Genomic DNA, 19,800 nt, shown 5'->3' with positions numbered 1-19,800 from the left:
TCCTACACATCTCCCCAAAATCACAACAAATTTATCAACTAGAAACAGAAAAATTTATCCTCAGAGCATTCCGGAGTTCCACACAATCTGAAAGCGAAAGGACTGTTATCACTTGAATCTGAGAAAGGAGGGTGTAGAGGACGCTACCGCAGGGACGTTCATTCAAGCCGTGGAGAGAGTGCACCTGTGGTGAGTCAGCCCACACTCGGGAGCGGCGAGCGGCCGCTGGCGCGTGCCCGGTCCGGTTGCAGAGCGAGAACTGCCCACACTCGGGAGCCGTGGAGGGAGTGCGCCTGCGGTGAGTTGGCCCACACTCGGGAGCGGCTAGCAGCCGCTGGCGCGTGCCCGGTCCGGTTGCAGAGCGAGCACCGCCCACACAGTCGCCAGCATGCCCCGGTCCGGTTGCAGAGCGAGCACCGCCCACACTTGGGAGCAGCGAGCAGCCACCGGCGCGCGCCCAGTCCAGTTGCAGAGCGAGTACTGCCCACACTCAGGAGCGGCGAGCAGCCGCTGGCGCGCACCCGGTCCGGTTGCAGAGCGAGCACCGCTAACGTTCCCAGCAGCCCGCGCACTGCGAGTGAGAGACCCCAGCCACCGGTGCCCGGAGCACCCCATTCGCGCGCGTGCCCTGGGCAATCCACGCGCCCAGAGCGCCCTACTGGCCCGCACACCCAGGGTGCCCCATTATCCTGCACCCGGTGCACCCCAGCCGCCAGCAGCGGGAGGAGCGGGAGAGGCGCCAAGGCGGTCTTCCCTACTTGGGAGATTCTCTCCGTGGGCGGGGCACCTCACCCAGCCATTCAAGCTAACAATCAAGCGTTGGGGGAGGGGCGCTCAGGCAGCCTGAAATACCTTCGGGAGCACAGCTGTGGACCCAATCACTGAAATTAGCTTAACCCATGAAATCTGCGCACCCACGGGTTCTAATTGATAAGATCTCTCTCAGTTCAGCGATCCAAGACAAGAGGCGTGATATTTTTTAGTGCCTCTCGCTAAAGGGGCGGGGGCAACTTCTGATTGATAGAGCCTCCATATTCAGGGATAAACGCTAACAAGAGGGACTTGGCAGATAATAAGATCTATACTACACTAGTCGCAAGCAGAGACTAGTGCCTCTTCTTCCCAGCCAAAACAGGCTACAAAGTGTGGAAAGCCTGGGTAGAGTGGTCTAACTGAATGCTAGGTGCTAAACAGTCACCTTGACAACAATTGACTCCCACTCCTGCCTGCCTGATTACACTGGAGGCTCTGACTGCCAGAGCCTTTCCCAAAGCCTTGCGCTGAGTGGGGATAGAGTGGGGATTTCCCAGCTCTTTGAGCCTCTTACTCCCCAGGCAGAAGCAGTTGCAGCCTTATAGCTGGATCACCAGGCTGCTAATTCAGGAAGGGGGGACTAGGAGAGAGACTCCAGGAAAGCAAACTCTCTCATCGTTGGACCCTGCAAACGCCAACAAGCCTTGACTACCAGCAAGACTAAAGCCAATTATATGACATTGCCATAGAATCCCATCAACTCCAAATCCCTACCTAAGTGTGACACAGGGGCAGAGCCTGGGGTACAGAGTCACCGACCAGGAAAAGGGAGAGAAAAGAAAAAGGAAGAAGTTAACCTCTCAAAATCAAGAAAAATCCACAGACTTTACAACTTGTTCCACTAATTTTTTTGTTGTTGTTGTTTGTTTCTTCTATCTTATTGCCTTTATTATTATTATTTCTATTTCCTCCACCTCGGTCCTTCTATTCTCTGCCCATCTTATGCTTCCCTTTTCTTGAACTACACTACCCATGAGTGTTACATTTTATTTCTCTTCTTCATCCTCACCTTCCTTTAAGGTTATACTCCAAAACACTTAACTCTCACTCTCTCCTCTTTTGTTTTTTTTTTTGTTTTGCTTTATTTTGTTTTTTTCTCTTCCTTTTTTTTTCTTCCTTCGTTTTTCTCTTTTTCTTATTTTTTCCTTTCTATTCATTTTTTCTTTTCTTGTTTTACTTTCCTCCCATTTAATCCTCAATCATGAACAAATTAGTTAATTTGGGACTCAAGGAGTTTTTTTGGCTTTATTTTTCTTTTTCGCTTTTGTTTTTGTTTTTTTCTTGTTTGTTTATTTTTGTGGCATTTTGGTACTTTTTACGTTGCTTTTTAACTCACTAGCATTCCTCCCAACCCAAGGTATCCATTGTATTTAGTCTTCGCTCCACTTAATACAACAGATTTTTTACTTATTATTTTTATTTTTTTCTTCTTTATTATTCCTTTTTTTTCCTCCTTTTTTCTGGTTCCCTCTTATCCCTCTCATTATATCTCTTAGTCGACCATCACTTACAAGCAAATCATCTTATGCTTGTCTAAGATTTTCTTCCTTTTTTAATTTATTTTTTGCATTTAGTAGGTCCCTATTCTCCTTTTTTTGCCCCTTGAACTCTTCACCCCAAATCATGCCCTCCATTATAGGCAGTTTTTGTTCCATTTAGCATAATATAATTCACAGGTCATCACAATATTTCCCTGAGGAGGGGAGAGGAGGGAAAGAGAAGAAAGAAAAAAGGGGGAAATAATAAATTATTACTGTTTTTTTTTTATGGGGTGTTTTACCTTTTTTTTTTTTTTTTTTTTTTTTTTTTACTTTTTACTCTTTATTAATTCTAATTAGTGCTATCAACAAGACCACCCTCAGATGCCAATAAGAAAGAGGAAATCGAATATTATGGATACAAAAGAAAGAGAGGTAACACAAATAGATGTGGAAAAATCTATGGAGAAAAGACTTAACATATTGGAAGCCTTGGAGCTAAATGACAGAGAATTTAAAATAGAAATCTTAAAAATACTCAGAGATATACAAGAAAACACAGAAAAGCAATTTAGGGAGATCAGAAAACAACTCAATGAACACAAAGAATATATTACCAAGGAAATTGAAACTATAAAAACAAATCAAACAGAAATGAAAAACTCAATTCACGAGCTGAAAAATGAGGTAACAAGCTTAGCTAACAGAACAGCCCAGATTGAAGATAGGATTAGTGAAATAGAAGACAAACAACTTGAGGCACAACAGAGAGAAGAAGAAAGAGACTTAAAAATAATAAAAAATGAGAAAGCCCTACAGGAATTGTCTGACTCCATCAGAAAGAATAACATAAGAATAATAGGTATATCAGAGGGAGAAGAGAAAGAAAATGGAATGGAGAATATACTCAAACAAATAATAGATGAGAACTTCCCAAGCCTATGGAAAGAACTAAAGCCTCAAATTCAAGAAGCAAACAGAACACCGAGTTTTCTTAACCCCAACAAACCCACTCCAAGGCACATCATAATAAAGATGACACAAACCAATGACAAAGAAAAAATTCTCAAGGCAGCCAGGGAAAAGAAGAGTACAACATATAAAAGAAGGCCTATTAGATTATCATCAGATTTCTCAGCAGAAACTCTACAAGCTAGAAGAGAGTGGACCCCAATATTTAAAGCCCTGAAAGAGAGGAACTTTCAGCCACGAATACTATACTCATCAAAGCTATCCTTCAAGTACGAAGGAGATATAAAAACATTCACAAATACAGAAAAGATGAGAGAATTTATCAGCAGAAAGCCCCCACTCCAGGAAATACTAAAGAGGGTTTTCCAACCAGATTCAAAGAACAAAAGAAAACAACACCACAAGTAACAGCTCCACCAAGAACACAATAAAACCAAACTTAAACTGTGACAACAAAGGAAAAAAAGGGGGGAGAGGATGGAGATTAACAGTAGCAAAGGACGATGAAGTGCAGAAATACTCATAAGATAGGGTACTACAATGAATATGGTAGGTACCCTTTTCATTACTTAATGGTAACCACCCTTGAAAAAACCACCACAAAAACACTTGACTTAAAAAAGGTAGCAACAGAGGAAAGAAGTATGGAACACAAACAAACAAAAACAAATGATAGAAAAACAAAAGAGAAGAATCAAACTAGATACAAAACTAACAGAAAGCAATTTATAAAATGGCAGTAGGGAACCCACAAGTGTCAATAACTACACTAAATGTAAATGGATTAAACTTACCAATAAAAAGACACAGAGTAGCAGAATGGATTAAAAAAGAAAATCCAACTATATGCTGCCTACAAGAAACACATCTAAGCAACAAGGATAAAAACAAATTCAAAGTGAAAGGCTGGAAAACAATACTCCAAGCAAACAACACCCAAAAAAAAGCAGGTGTAGCAATACTCATATCTAATAATGCTGACTACAAGACAGAAAAAGTACTCAGAGACAAAAATGGTCATTTCATAATGATTAAGGGGAAGTTGAATCAAGAAGACATAACAATCCTTAATATATATGCACCAAACCAAGGAGCACCAAAATATATAAGACAGCTACTTATTGACCTTAAAACAAAAACTAACAAAAATACAATCATACTTGGAGACCTCAATACACCGCTGACGGCTCTAGGTCGGTCATCCAAACAGAGAATCAATAAAGATATAGTGGCCTTAAACAAAATACTAGAACACCTCGATATGATAGACATCTACAGGACACTTCATCCCAAAGCGACAGAGTATATATTTTTCTCTAGTGTACATGGAACATTCTCAAGAATTGACCATATGTTGGGCCACAAAGACAATATCAGCAAATTTAGAAAAATTGAAATTGTACCAAGCATATTTTCTGATCATAAAGCCTTGAAACTAGAATTCAACTGCAAAAAAGAGGGGGAAAAACCCACAAAAATGTGGAAACTAAACAACATACTTCTAAAAAATGAATGGGTCAAAGAAGAAATAAGCGCAGAGATCAAAAGATATATACAGACAAATGAAAATGAAAATACGACATATCAGAATCTCTGGGATGCAGCAAAAGCAGTAATAAGAGGAAAGTTCATATCACTTCAGGCCTATATGAACAAACAAGAGAGAGCCGAAGTAAACCACTTAACTTCACACCTTAAGGAACTAGAAAAAGAAGAACAAAGACAACCCAAAACCAGCCAAAGAAAGGAGATAATAAAAATCAGAGCAGAAATAAATGAAATAGAGAACAGAAAAACTATAGAAAAAATCAATAAAACAAGGAGCTGGTTCTTTGAAAAGATCAACAAAATTGAAAAACCCTTGGCAAGACTCACCAAGGAAAAAAGGCACAGGACTCAAATAAATAAAATCCAAAATGAAAGAGGAGAGATCACCACAGACATCATAGATATACAAAGAATTATTGTAGAATACTATGAAAAATTATATGCCACCAAATACAACAATCTAGAAGAAATGGATAAATTCCTAGAACAATACAACCTTCCTAGACTGAGTCATGAAGAAGCAGAAAGCCTAAACAGACCAATTAGCAGGGAGGAAATAGAAAAAACTATTAAAAACCTCCCCAAAAATAAAAGTCCAGGCCCAGACGGTTATACTAGTGAATTCTATCAAACATTCAAAGAAGACTTGGTTCCTATTCTACTCAAAGTCTTCCAAAATATAGAAGAAGAAGCAATACTTCCAAACACATTTTATGAGGCCAACATAACCCTCATACCAAAACCTGGCAAGGATGGCACAAAGAAAGAAAACTACAGACCAATATCTCTAATGAATACAGATGCTAAAATTCTAAACAAAATACTGGCAAACCGAATACAACAACATATTAAAAAAATAATACATCATGATCAAGTGGGATTCATCCCAGAATCTCAAGGATGGTTCAACATACGCAAAACGGTTAACGTAATACACCATATCAACAAAACAAAGAACAAAAACCACATGATCTTATCAATAGATGCAGAAAAGGCTTTTGATAAAATACAACACAATTTTATGTTTAAGACTCTCAACAAAATGGGTATAGAAGGAAAATATCTCAACATGATAAAGGCCATATATGATAAACCATCAGCCAACATCATATTAAACGGCATAAAACTGAGGACTTTCTACCTTAAATCAGGAACAAGACAGGGTTGTCCACTCTCTCCACTCTTATTTAACGTGGTGCTAGAAGTTCTGGCCAGAGCAATCAGACAAGATAAAGAAATAAAAGGCATCCATATCGGAAAAGAAGAAGTAAAGGTATCACTTTTTGCTGATGATATGATCCTATACATGGAAAACCCGAAGGACTTCACAAAAAGATTATTATAAACAATAAACCAATACAGTAAGGTCGCAGGATACAAAATTAACATACAAAAGTCCATAGCCTTTCTATATGCCAACAATGAAATATTAGAAAACGAACTCAAAAAAATAATCCCCTTCACGATTGCAACAAAAAAAATAAAATACCTAGGAATAAACATAACAAAGAATGTAAAGGATCTTTATAATGAAAATTACAGAGCATTGTTAAGGGAAATCGAAAAAGATACAATGAGATGGAAAAATATTCCTTGTTCTTGGATAGGAAGAATAAATATAATCAAAATGGCCATGTTACCCAAAGCAATATATAAATTTAATGCAATTCCCATCAAAATTCCTATGAGATTTTTTAAAGAAATGGAACAAAACATCATCAGATTTATATGGAACTATAAAAAACCCAGAATAGCCAAAACAATCCTAAGGAAAAAGAATGAAGCTGGGGGCATTACAATACCTGACTTTAAACTATATTATAGGGCCACGATAATCAAAACAGCATGGTATTGGCAGAAAAATAGACACTCAGACCAATGGAACAGAATAGAAAGCCCAGAAATAAAACCACATATATATGGTCAAATAATCTTTGATAAAGGGGCCAACAACACACAATGGAGAAAAGAAAGCCTCTTCAACAAATGGTGTTGGGAAAACTGGAAAGCCACATGCAAAAGAATGAAACTCGACTACAGCCTGTCCCCGTGTACTAAAATTAATTCAAAATGGATCAAAGACCTAAATATAAGACCTGAAACAATAAAGTACATAGAAGAAGACATAGGTACTAAAATCATGGACCTGGGTTTTAAAGAACATTTTATGAACTTGACTCCAATGGCAAGAGAAGTGAAGGCAAAGATAAATGAATGGGACTACATCAGAATAAAAAGTTTTTGCTCAGCAAGAACAACTGATATCAAAATAAACAGACAGCCAACTAAATGGGAACTGATATTTTCAAACGACAGCTCAGATAAGGGCCTAATATCCAAAATTTACAAAGAACTCATAAAACTCAACAACAAACAAACAAACAATCCAATAAAAAAATGGGAAGAGGACATGAACAGACACTTCTCCCAGGAAGAGATACAAATGGCCAACAGATATATGAAAAGATGCTCAGATTCATTAGTTATTAGAGAAATGCAAATCAAAACTACAATGAGATACCACCTCACCCCTGTTAGATTAGCTATTATCAACAAGACGGGTAATAGCAAATGTTGGAGAGGCTGTGGAGAAAAAGGAACCCTCATTCACTGTTGGTGGGACTGTAAAGTAGTACAACCATTATGGAGGAAAGTATGGTGGTTCCTCAAAAAACTGCAAATAGAACTACCTTATGACCCAGCAATCCCTCTACTGGGTATATGCCCCAAAACCTCAGAAACATTGATACGTGAAGACACATGTAGCCCCATGTTCATTGCAGCACTGTTCACAGTGGCCAAGACATGGAAACAACCAAAAAGCCCTTCAATAGAAGACTGGATAAAGAAGATGTGGCACATATACACTATGGAATACTACTCAGCCATAAGAAATGATGACATCAGATCATTTACAGCAAAATGGTGGGAACTTGATAACATTATACGGAGTGAAATAAGTAAATCAGAAAAAAACAAGAACTATATGATTCCATACATTGGTGGAACATAAAAACGAGACTAAGAGACATGGACAAGAGTGTGTTGGTTACCAGGGGTGGGGGGAGGGAGGACATGGGAGGGAGGGAGGGAGGGAGAGAGTTAGGGGGAGGGGGAGGGGCACAGAGAACTAGATAGAGGGTGGCGGAGGACAATCTGACTTTGGGTGAGGGGTATGCAACATAATTTAATGACAAAATAACCTAGACATGTTTTCTTTGAATATATGTACCCTGATTTATTAATGTCATCCCATTACCATTAATAAAAATTTATTTAAAAAAAAAAGACATAATTGCATACAATACTGTATAAATTTAAGCAGACTAGCTGATATTTCTAAAGTGTCTTTTCTAGAATTCTTTCTTTATTTTTCTCTTTTCTTATTTCTCCTTCTTTTGCCATATGTGTGTGTATGTGTGTGTGTAAACAGTCACTTGATCTACAGAATGTTTACCTGTTTCTTTGTGATGTTCCTTACCTTGTTCTTTTATTCTCAATATTTGAGTGAATCAGTTTAATGTTTAGTTATTTTAAGAATGATTCATAGGTGCTGTGACATCCTTCCTATTGCATCACATGAAGCATTTGATATTAGTTTATCTCATTTTGTGTCAGTGAGCTGTTAGCACAGTAATGCTGATGGACAAAAGAGAGCCACAAAATCTCAGTGGCATACAAGAAGTATTTTTTTCTCATGGATTTGTGAATCAGCCGTGTTTCAGCTAATCTACACACCAAGAAAGTTTTTCTGTATCAAGGTTTGATGTGTGGGGGAGCTCTTCTTCAAATGTCTGTCATTCACCTTGGAACATCAGGGTGACTTCTCAACAGAACGGAAAAGGCGTGAGGGGATAAGGGAAAACCCATTAAACTTCTTAAAACCTAGGCTTGAATCTGGCATAGCATTTCCACAGATGTGCAGTTGGCCAAAGCAAATTAAATGGTCAAGCTAAGTTAAATTTGCAATAAAAATGGATATAAAAAAGACTGAAGAATCTGGACCATTCATTCAATCCACCACATACTTCCAGTGATGCTAAGATGAATCATTGAGGTTTATGTAGTGTTAGACTTATTCCTCTAATAAAAAATTTGCCTGCAAGTTTTATACTCCATGGTTTTAGCACTCATGGATAATTGTTATTAGGTATGTATTTTTTTTTTTTAGGAATTGTGAAATGCTTAACTTATATTGTACCATTACTTCTGCATTTAGCAACTAGAATTCTTATTTTTAAAAATACTATCCCTCATTGTTGTGGATTGAATCTTTTATCCCCCCCCCTCAAAATTCATATGCTAAATCCCTAACCCCAAATGTGATGGTATTTGGAGATGAGGCCTTTAGGAGATAATTAGGGTAAGATGAGCCCATGAGAGTGGGACCCCATGATGGGATTAGTGCTCTTAAAAGTGAAGACTCGAGCTTGCTTGCTTGCTTTCTTTGCACTGAAAGAAGGCCATGTGTGGACACAGTGAGAAGGCCACCTTGTGCAAATCAAGAAGAAAGTCCTCAAAAAACCAAAACAGCCAGCAATTTGGTTTTGGATTTCTCAACCTCCAGAACTGAGATAAAAAAGCTCTGCTTCTTAAGCCACCCAGTCTAGAATAGTAGCAGACTAATATATGAAAAAAAAATTTTATTACCCAAAAATATATTATATGTAAGAAAAACAAATTAAATGCTTGATAATATCCTTTTATTTAATCCTTATTTATTTATTTATTTATTTATTTGTATTTTTCTGAAGCTGGAAATGGGGAGAGACAGTCAGACTCCCGCATGCGCCGGACCGGGATCCACCCGGCACGCCTACCAGGGGCAACGCTCTGCGCACCAGGGGGCGATGCTCTGCCCCTCCAGGGCGTCACTCTGCCGCAACCAGAGCCACTCCAGCGCCTGGGGCAGAGGCCAAGGAGCCATCCCCAGCGCCCGGGCCATCTTTGCTTCAATGGAGCCTTGTCTGTGAGAGGGGAAGAGAGAGACAGAGAGGAAGGAGGGGGTGGGTGGAGAAGCAAATGTTCGCTTCTCCTATGTGCCCTGGCCGGGAATCGAACCCGGGTTCCCCACACGCCAGGCCAACGCTCTACCGCTGAGCCAACCGGCCAGGGCCTATTTAATCCTTTTTTAAATGACTAGCTGATATTCTAGAAACATCCATCATGAGCAATATCTTTAATCCAATATTTTAACGTTCTGATTCTATATGTATATATATTTAAGGTATATTCAATATATTGTGCTCATTTTTAAAATTATTACAAGTTAGGCCATATAAACTCAATAAATTACCATTTTTTTTGCCACAAACTCATTATATTTGGTGGCTTTCTTATTTTTGGAAAAGTAAGATATCCAAATCTCATCTTTTTACATTTTCTACCCAATATCTGGAATTAGTCATTTGCTAAGGAACTCTGGTTACTTTCAGTGGGAAATGGTATTTAGAGACTAAAATTTGAGTTTTGGAGATAGAAAATATCTAAGAGGAAAAAAAACTCCAAGTTATTACCAATTAGAAATTTAAGATTAGCTTGACCAGGTGGTGGTGCAGTGGATAGAGCATCGGCCTGGGACACTGAAAACTCAGGTTCAAAACCCCAAGATCACTGGCTTGACCCTGAAAGGTCACTGGCTTGAAGCTCAAGGTCTCTGGCTTAAGCCCAAGGTCACTGGCTTGAGCAAGGGGTCACTGGCTCTGCTTGAGTTCCCTGGTTAAGGTACATATGAGAAAGCAATCAATGAACAACTAAGGTGCTGCTACTTATCCCTTCCTATCCATCTGTCCCTCTCTCTCTCTCTCTCTCTCTCTCTCTCACACACACACACACACACACACACACACACACACTAAAAAAGGAAAAGAAAGAGAGAAAGAAAGAAAGAAAAATAAAAAAGAAAGAAATTTAAAATTAGAAAGATTTTCTTTGATTTGCAAGCAAGTAACTTTCATTTACATACAAAGATGATGCTAATATCATTCAAACATACAACATGAAATCATGTTTAATTCTTTTTTTTTTTTTTCTGTATTCTTCTGAAGCTGGAAATGGGGAGAGACAGTCAGACAGACTCCCACATGCGCCCGACCCGGATCCACCTGGCACGCCCACCAGGGGCGACGCTCTGCCCACCAGGGGGCGATGCTCTGCCCCTCTGGGGCGTCGCTCTGCCGCTACCAGAGCCACTCTAGCACCTGGGGCAGAGGCCAAGGAGCCATCCCCAGCGCCCCGGCCATCTTTGCTCCAATGGAGCCTTGGCTGCGGGAGGGGAAGAGAGATACAGAGAGGAAAGGGGGAGGTGGAGAAGCAAATGGGCGCTTCTCCTATGTGCCCTGGCCGGGAATCGAACCTGGATCCCCCGCACGCCAGGCCGACGCTCTACTGCTGAGCCAACCGGCCAGGACCTCATGTTTAATTCTTGACTGGTTTATCAGGACTTTCTTACTGATGTGTGTGTGTGTGTGTGTGTGTGTTTATTGTTATGCCTGATTTAGATTACTGATCTGGATTATAATTGAGATCCATGGCCATGGAGTCGAAAGAACCTGGTGGCCCATGCAATAATGGAATTCATTACACACATATCATTAAATCACAGCACTTTTTAATTGCAATCACTTATAAAAAACATACAGTTTAATTATCAGATCAAATATTCAAGGAACAGAAGTAAGAAGTATGTAGGGAATGGGAACAGAAAGGATATGAGTTAAAATTCAGTGAAGACTGTGGGTGAGGGAGGGAAAGATTGACATCAAGGGATCATGAGGGAAATTTACAGAGTAATACAAATATTCTATATTTTTACTGAGATGGTGGTTACAGGGCTATATGCTTTTATGACTTCACTGAGTTCATTTAAAATGAGTTTGTGCTATTGTATGCAAATTATATCTCAGTATAGGAATTTCAAAAAACCCTTTGGAGATCACAGTCAAAATTCGTAAGCCAAACATTACCCTCTCCAACATAGTAGTTCATTTTACAGATGAAATAAGGAGAAAGGGAGAAGTTGGGTGACTGTAATCAACGGAAGTTAACCAAGACAAGAATGAGCCTCCAGACTCAGGTCAGTCCTTTTCCTGCAGTGACCATGAATTGAGCTCACTGGCCATGATGCCTATAATTGGAGTCGTTTTTTATATAACAATAAAATTGTTCAAACAGTGGAGGTGCTAAGCAAATCAATCTGAAATTGTCGTTGAAGTTCTTTTTTGAATCTACTTTAACTTATTTTCTTAAACCTATTTTTAGGTTTTCATGGCTAATATATATTTGTAAACACTTTATCATCTCTGTTTAGTTGTAGAGTTAAAAGTTCCAAATATCAATTTTTTTAGATGCTTTCAGAAATATTAGGCTGGCTTTTTCAGGAGAGAATTTCAAAAACAATTTTAAGAATACCTTGCCTAAAGTAAATGAACTTAGATAAGATTGTTAAGTAGAAAGGAGACATGATGTATGAAATGGTGATGCGAGTAATTAAATCAGTTGGAGAGAAACATGAAATAATGAATGTATAAACAACATCACTGATATTTGTACCAATGTGATTTAAAAATAAGGATATTGAGAAGTCCAAGAAAATCTGAATTCCAGATAAGATAGTAAAATATTTTTACATTCGCTTTACTGATATTGATATTTGGCATTATTAAATTATGAACAAGTGAATTATATCGACAGAGGAAAAGGCTTGTTCAAACCGTTGGTCCCTATTGTTAAATTCTTTACCTTGTGAGGTTCGGGTGCCTTCAGTTCACCGTGGCTACCACTAGATGGCATTCTGGCACACATCGGATCATAAAGGAACCAACTGTTCTTGGTTTGGGGAATTCCAAAATATCACCCACCCTCCTAAACAAATTACACTTTTTCCCCCCTTTGGCAAAATATATCCATGGATATAGCTAGTGATTTCAAGTTCTTTGAAATTCTTTCTCCAAAATCCTTTTCAATTTTCCCTTATGGTTCTTACTGAAGAAATGCTCACGCTGATACTTAGCTTTAATCGAGGGTAAATTCTGGACACATTCTTAAATATGAAGTAGTTTCCACTCTCTTAAAGTCTCTTAAACAGATTATGGCTTCTGCTAAACTCATTCCACAATAGTTAAGTTCTCAACAGAATCAACAACCGAAAAAATATTCATAGTAAATTACTAAGGACAATCCTATCAATATATGCATGCCCAACTCTAAAAGAAATGCTGATTTTTCTAGCCCACTCCTGTAAATCTTTTCTGAAATGCTCTCAGTAAAATATTCCTGATGGCAAATAATCTCTTTTTCTTTATTTTATTACTATGAACATTAATCTCTCTGAATTTTATGATTCCAAACTCTATTGAAACAAAAATACCTTCTCTTAATAGCCTAGTGCATCAAGATAACTTCATTTTTCACTTAATTAAATAGCAATTTAAATGTTTCCATTTGTACTTGTTAAAGGTATAATGTGAAAAGAATCTTGTCTCTTTGGCCCTTCTCCAAATCTTTTACAAATTCAATTATGTAAGTCATAATACAGGAACTTCTATTACTTCCTGAAACCTATGGCATCTCTGTTCACCTCTCAGGGTAAGTGGAACACGAATCAGCCTGGTGTGTATAACCTGTGCTTTGAACAGTCTTTAGATTGATCTAAACTCACCTTTTAAATATGGAAAAATAATTCATTTAACATGGTATATGTAAGGTAAACAAAGTCCACCAATGCTAATATATAAAGTGTTTTATACTGAATGAAAAACAATTTATTTGGTAATAAGAGCTTCTACTCTGTTTCTCAAAACAAAACCTAGACAACAGAAAATACCATTTGTTCCACAGTGTCTCTCATGTGCTGGTTAACAGAGAAATCATTTCCACAAGAAAATTGTTCAGATTGTGCATTTCAAGGAGAACTAAATGTTTAGTACTCCAAAATTAAATTTTTGAAAATCTATGCAAAATAGCCTTAAAAAGTATTCTAAGTAAACATTTCAATTAGGAAATAAAAATGAATTGATAATTTTTTCACTTAGCAAGTTATTCAAATCAAATATCTGCTTTGGTATGTAGTGATTACCTCAACAGTATTTTATAAGATTTAAAAAATCTTTTACTTATATTTTTATTTTAAAATATTTTTTTTATTTTAGTGAGAGTAGGGGAGGCAGAGAGACAGACTCCCACATGCACCCTGCCCAAGATCCACTCAGCATGCCCACTAAGGGATGATGCTCTGCCCATTTGGGGCTGCTGCTCTATTGCTTGGCAACCAATTTTTTTTTTTAAGCACCTGAGTCAGAGGTCACTGGAGCCATCCTCAGTGCCCAAGTCCAACTTGAGGCATGGCTGTGGGAGGAGAAGAGAGAGAGAAGGGGGAGGGGTAGAGAAGCAGATGTTTCTTCTCCTGAGTGCCCTGACTGGGAATCAAACCCAGGACATCCTCATATGGGGCTGATGCTCTGCCACTGAGCAAACTGACCAGGGTCAAAAGAGTATTTTAATAACTTTACAAAAACATTATGATTGAAAATAAAGAAGCAATATGGCTTCAGTCTTGATTCTTGGAATGGTAGGACAGAACTTTTCTTTGGGATGGGACATTTATATCTCTCAAAACATTGTCTCTAAATGTACTGCATTAGAGAAAATTCTTTATACTAAGTTGGTGACTTTAGATGTTCCTTTCTCTTTACTTTATTTTAGTGATAATTGATTCTATAATTTTCTTCAGGGAAAATATCCAGTGAATTCAAAATTATACTTTGATTTTGTTTTGCCTTTGTTCTAATGCTTTCAATAAAGAAGATTCTGAAAGTAACTCTCCATAGAACACTACAGCTGAAGCACACCTAAATGAAAGGAGTCACTAAGATCTTGGGACAATTCATAAGAGTGGTAGGTGACATGTTTCAGCCAAAGCAGCATGAAGATGTTTGGCACATTCACAGAATGGTAATTGGACAAGTGAGACCCATATTTTCCTTTTTCTAATCATTATTAGGCCTCCCCTATTTAAAAAGTATTTTTTAAATAAACAGAGAGAAGAGGATGGGATCAGAGAAAGGAAAGAGATTGGCGAAATTATATATACATAACACAGCATTATAGAGAGCAGGACAGCAAATCCTGGAGGGAAGAGGGGAGGACGTTGAGGGGAGGGAGGCAAGGAAAATGTTGAGGGGAACACGGGGGTGTGGGGGATGTATTCAGTGGGACACTTGAATCTATGTAAACAATAAATTAAAATCATAAAAAAAAACAAAAAATAAATAAACAAAGTTAAGAAAAATACAGAAATGGAAAAAGAAAGACAACACAACTAATTTACTTTCTCCTTGTATTTTACAGATTTGTAATGAATTATTTTCTGTATAACTAGACTGGAGAAAACATGTTTTGAAATTAAGAATATCCTGTTTTGCCTGACCAGGCGGTGGCGCAGTGGATAGAGCGTCGGACTGGGATGCGGAGGGCCTAAGTTCAAGACCCCGAGGTCGCCAGCTTGAGTGCGGGCTCATCTGGTTTGAGCAAAAGTTCACCAGCTTGGACCCAAGGTTGCTGGCTCGATCAAAGGGTTACTTGGTCTGCTGTAACCCCATGGTCAAGGCACATATGAGAAAGCAATCAATGAACAACTAAGGTGTCGCAACAAAAAACTGATGATTGATGCTTCTCATCTCTCTCCGTTTCTGTCTATTTGTCCCTATCTATCCCTCTATGTCTCTGAAAATAAAATAAAATAAAAAAATATGAAAAAAAAAAGATTATACTGTTTCTTAGTAGTGGATTAATAAAAACGTTAGTAAGTATATGAATGTACATAAATAATTTCTTTTATAGAGCAAAATTTCTGTCTTATTAGATGTTCAACAGACTTAACAGCAATAGAGTTTTATAAGTAGCTTTAAAATATTTAGACTATTTTACTTTATGTTCTCTGGAAAATATGTATTTATACATTTTTTATATTACCTACTGTGGAATTAGGGGAAAATATAATAGCATTTGAGATTTTTCATTCTACTCTTTGAACAGAAAGTCATTTTTTAACAAAATAATTTTCAAGAGATTATTAAATATATCTCATAGGCAGCCCTTGATTTTTTAAATAACTATGCTTCTTATTTAAAAAGAAAGAAGGAACCATACAATGCAATATTGTGTACACTAAAAAATACACTTATTTTAAAAAGAGTCAATATCAGGTTCTGAAATGGAATTTTGTTTTCTTTATGGGAGGAAAATGAAGTTTTCTCTTTAATAGACTATGTATCCCAAGATGATTTCAAAGTATTTTCACTTAGAAAGGCTAGCTGCTATTACAGATACATTTTCAAAGCTCGCCAAAGCCTCCAAAGGGATGATGAAAATGACTATAGCGCGACCTTCAGGTTTCCTTTGTTTCACAAAGGGGCTAAGATAGCATTTTTGTCATTTTTCTTTCAGCTCTGGTCTTTCATCATAAATATCAAGGCATGCAGTTATACCATTTTCTACCTTACCATATTCTGCCTGTTTTTCTATTTATGGTGATGGTGTTTTCTCTCTTTTTCCACAATAATTTATTTTGTTTATTGAAACTTTAACAGCAATCTCATAACTTGTTGGATAAAATAAATTGTGAACATAATGACTATTAAACTCAATAAATATTTCTTAAACAGGATATTTTTTTATCAAAGGCAACATCACACACAGAAAAAATTCTCTATTAGGCTGTCACATGTACTACATTAATAGAAGGGTGATTTGACCTAGAGGTGGGATTTTATTATTAATGTTTGTTATGAGAAAGAGGCTTATATAACCCCATGCAATCTCGAATTTTTCTATTTTTACTTTACTTCTCACACTAAATCTACCTTCTAATGAGTCTTATTATTCTATCTCAATATATAGTTGAAATATTCAGCCCTGGACCTATGGTTCCCAAATATTTACTTATTATATAATCTTAAATTAGAACTATGCTAAAGAGGTCAATGTGACAAATTAGCAATATTTTTCTTCCTAATTCCCAAAAACTATATATTAACATAACATTCAAGATTAAGGCAGCAGACACACAATAATTTTGTATACAGTATGTCCTTTCTTTAAGCATTAGATAAAATACTTAGAAGTTATAAATCAGATGACTATATATATATATATTAGAATTTATTATATATATATATTAGAATTTATTTCCACATTTGCTTCCATTAATATTCCAGAGGTTGCATTTATAAAAAATACCAATAATAACTTGTCTCTCAGTTTAATAGAAATTGTACCTAACCTCTGGTTACTCACCAAAAGGAGAAAAACAAGTGTATATATAGCTGGGCTCTGACACCAGACAGCCCAAAAGTCCTCATTTATTTTCTTCTAAATGAGCAACTTTTGCCAAGTTATTCAACCTCTATAAGCTCCAGTTTCCTAGCTATAAAATGGACACAGCAATAATTACAACTACATAAAAACATTGGGAAGAGTAAACAAGAAAATGTGTGCAAAGAATTTGGCCCAGTGCAAGGCAAATCATGAGTTTAATTGATTATTAATATAAGCTACTATTATTTTGTTGATTTTGATTGTGCCAATTTACTGTACTCAGTTTATGCATATGAGAAAATTTTGATGCATAGTTATGTAAAATAGGCGCGTTTAATGAAGAAGGCTGACCATACCTGTCTCAGAAAGGTAGCTGGCTTTGGAAAGCTGTGCTGAGACCGGAGAACAGACTACTGCTTTGACCCAAGGCAGGAAGGTCCTGTGAGCAAGGGGGAAGAAACTAAAGTGCAGCAGGATCAAGCAACATGAACTACAAAAAACAAAGAGTGAGGAATTGAAGAAAGCAATGAGAAAGCATACTGAGCTTGATAAATATCAAACATTTAACCCATGAAACAAAAGGAACATGGCACGCATGTTGGAATTTGAGACTAGCTAGACAACAACATCAGGGTGAGATTTCCTTGCAATGGCTACGAATAATCTGCTATCACCGAGTTAGAACATTTAAAGGGTCATCTATATTGCATAGGATGACCAAAAACAGGGTTTGTCTGGAAAGAACACTAGGTTTGGGATCGGGGCCCTACATTCAGTTCACCTTCTTTTTACCAACAGCATCTGTTTCAGCAAATCCATAACCTCTTTGATCTTTTTTCTTTGTAAAACTGATGGCGAATAGGGCTATGGTGAGGAGAGAGTGAGTCATGTCAAGAGAGAGAGAAGAGGGTGCCAAGGCCAATAAAAGGTTCTACATGGATGGTAGGGAGCGAGGGGTCCACGGCAGCATTTTGTAAGAGTGGTGAACCTGAGATACCTGGCCTGTTCATCACTAAAAGAATATTAAAATAGAGAACCTGATATCCATACTATTAAATGTTAGGCAGACATTCAAAGCACCTCTGCAGTTCCCAAATGAAAAGTTTCTCTTGGAAGAAAAAAAAGAAAGATGTAAGAGAATCTATTTACAAAGATCCCATTTTATTTATTTCAAAAAATGTTCTGGAGGGCTAAATAGCAAAATATTCATATATCTAAGCTTAGAGTTTGGAAAAAGAAGAAAAGGTAGAGGCAGGAGAAAATGTCCTCTTTTTCTTTTGAAGGATACTAATATATTTTTTTCACAAAAGGGATGAAGCACTGTAGAACTCAGTCAATTATTTGTATGTACATTAATATTCTCTATATCTACATCTATATCTATATAGCAAGCTTCGGAAAAACTGGCATTTGATTTCCATGTCAGAACTGGAAAAGCTGCTAAATATTACTAATCAAATCAAATCACAATGAAATATCATAAATTGCTAAGTATATGAGCAAAGATGAACATAATTGGTAATGTCTAGGGTTGAAGAATATAAACTTATTTGGAGGTCAGCCTGCCAATATGTATCTAATTTTAAAAAGGGCACATTATTTTATTTAGCAGTTTAACTTACGGAGCTTTATCATGGAAATAAATCCTACAGTGCACTGTACAGATACTAATTCACTGCAGTGTTTATTTTCTAATTTGAAGAAAATCTACATTTTTCTTTAATATGGGATTATGTATAAATTGAGCATATTACATACAATATTTTGTAGTGATTAAAAATAATATGGCAATTCTCTAAGGCATTAATATAAAAACATGTCCATGATCATGTTGATGTAAAAATATGGATATATAGATATGGTTACAAAATGAAATTTAACATATATTTGTCAATTACGTCTTGTGCTTTGGAAGAAAAATTTATCTGAATGGCCAAATTGTTTATAGTTATTATCTCTGGCATGTGAAAATACCAGGGATTGGGGGTGAAGATTTAACATTCTATTGTTTTAGGGTTTTTTTAAATAACATTTATATTATTTTAGAATTTCAAAACAATAACATAAGTCCATTTTGGAGAAAAAAATTAAGTGATATGTTTTATTCTTACAAACACATAGGACAATAGGCAAAGAACCCTTATCTTCAGTATCATGGCTTTCTGAGTTGCTTGATGAAATCTCAAGAATTCTCTTCCTCTGCCTTAGGACCTGACGCATCCCTTTACCGGAGGTTCCGTCCAGTTAATATCTAAGTAGCCATCATTGTTATCAGATTCACTGTTGGGTATCACAGGGCTTGTGTTCAAGTTTCCTTACTTTACTTAATAATGACCCCAAAGCTCAAGAAAAGTGATGTTGACAGTTCCAATTTGCTGAAGAGAAGTTATAAAGTGCCTCCTTAAAGTGAAAAGGTGAAAATTTTTGACTGAATAAGATAAAAATCCTATGCTGAGGTTGCTAAGATCTACAGTAAAAATGAATCTTCTATCCTTGAAATTGTGCAGAAGAAATTTATTATAGTCTTGATCTGACAAAAGTTTTGTAATAGCCGAATGCTAGCTACGTCATGATGCCAACATCATTCACCTCAGTGCATCTCATCACTTCATCATCTCAGACCATCACAAGAAGTGTAAGGGCGAGTGCAGAACAGTAAGATATTTTGACAAAG

The sequence above is a fragment of the Saccopteryx leptura genome, chromosome 3 (genome assembly GCF_036850995.1).
Source record: "Saccopteryx leptura isolate mSacLep1 chromosome 3, mSacLep1_pri_phased_curated, whole genome shotgun sequence".
NCBI lineage: Eukaryota > Metazoa > Chordata > Mammalia > Chiroptera > Emballonuridae > Saccopteryx > Saccopteryx leptura.
Note: the sequence above shows the minus strand (reverse complement) of the source record.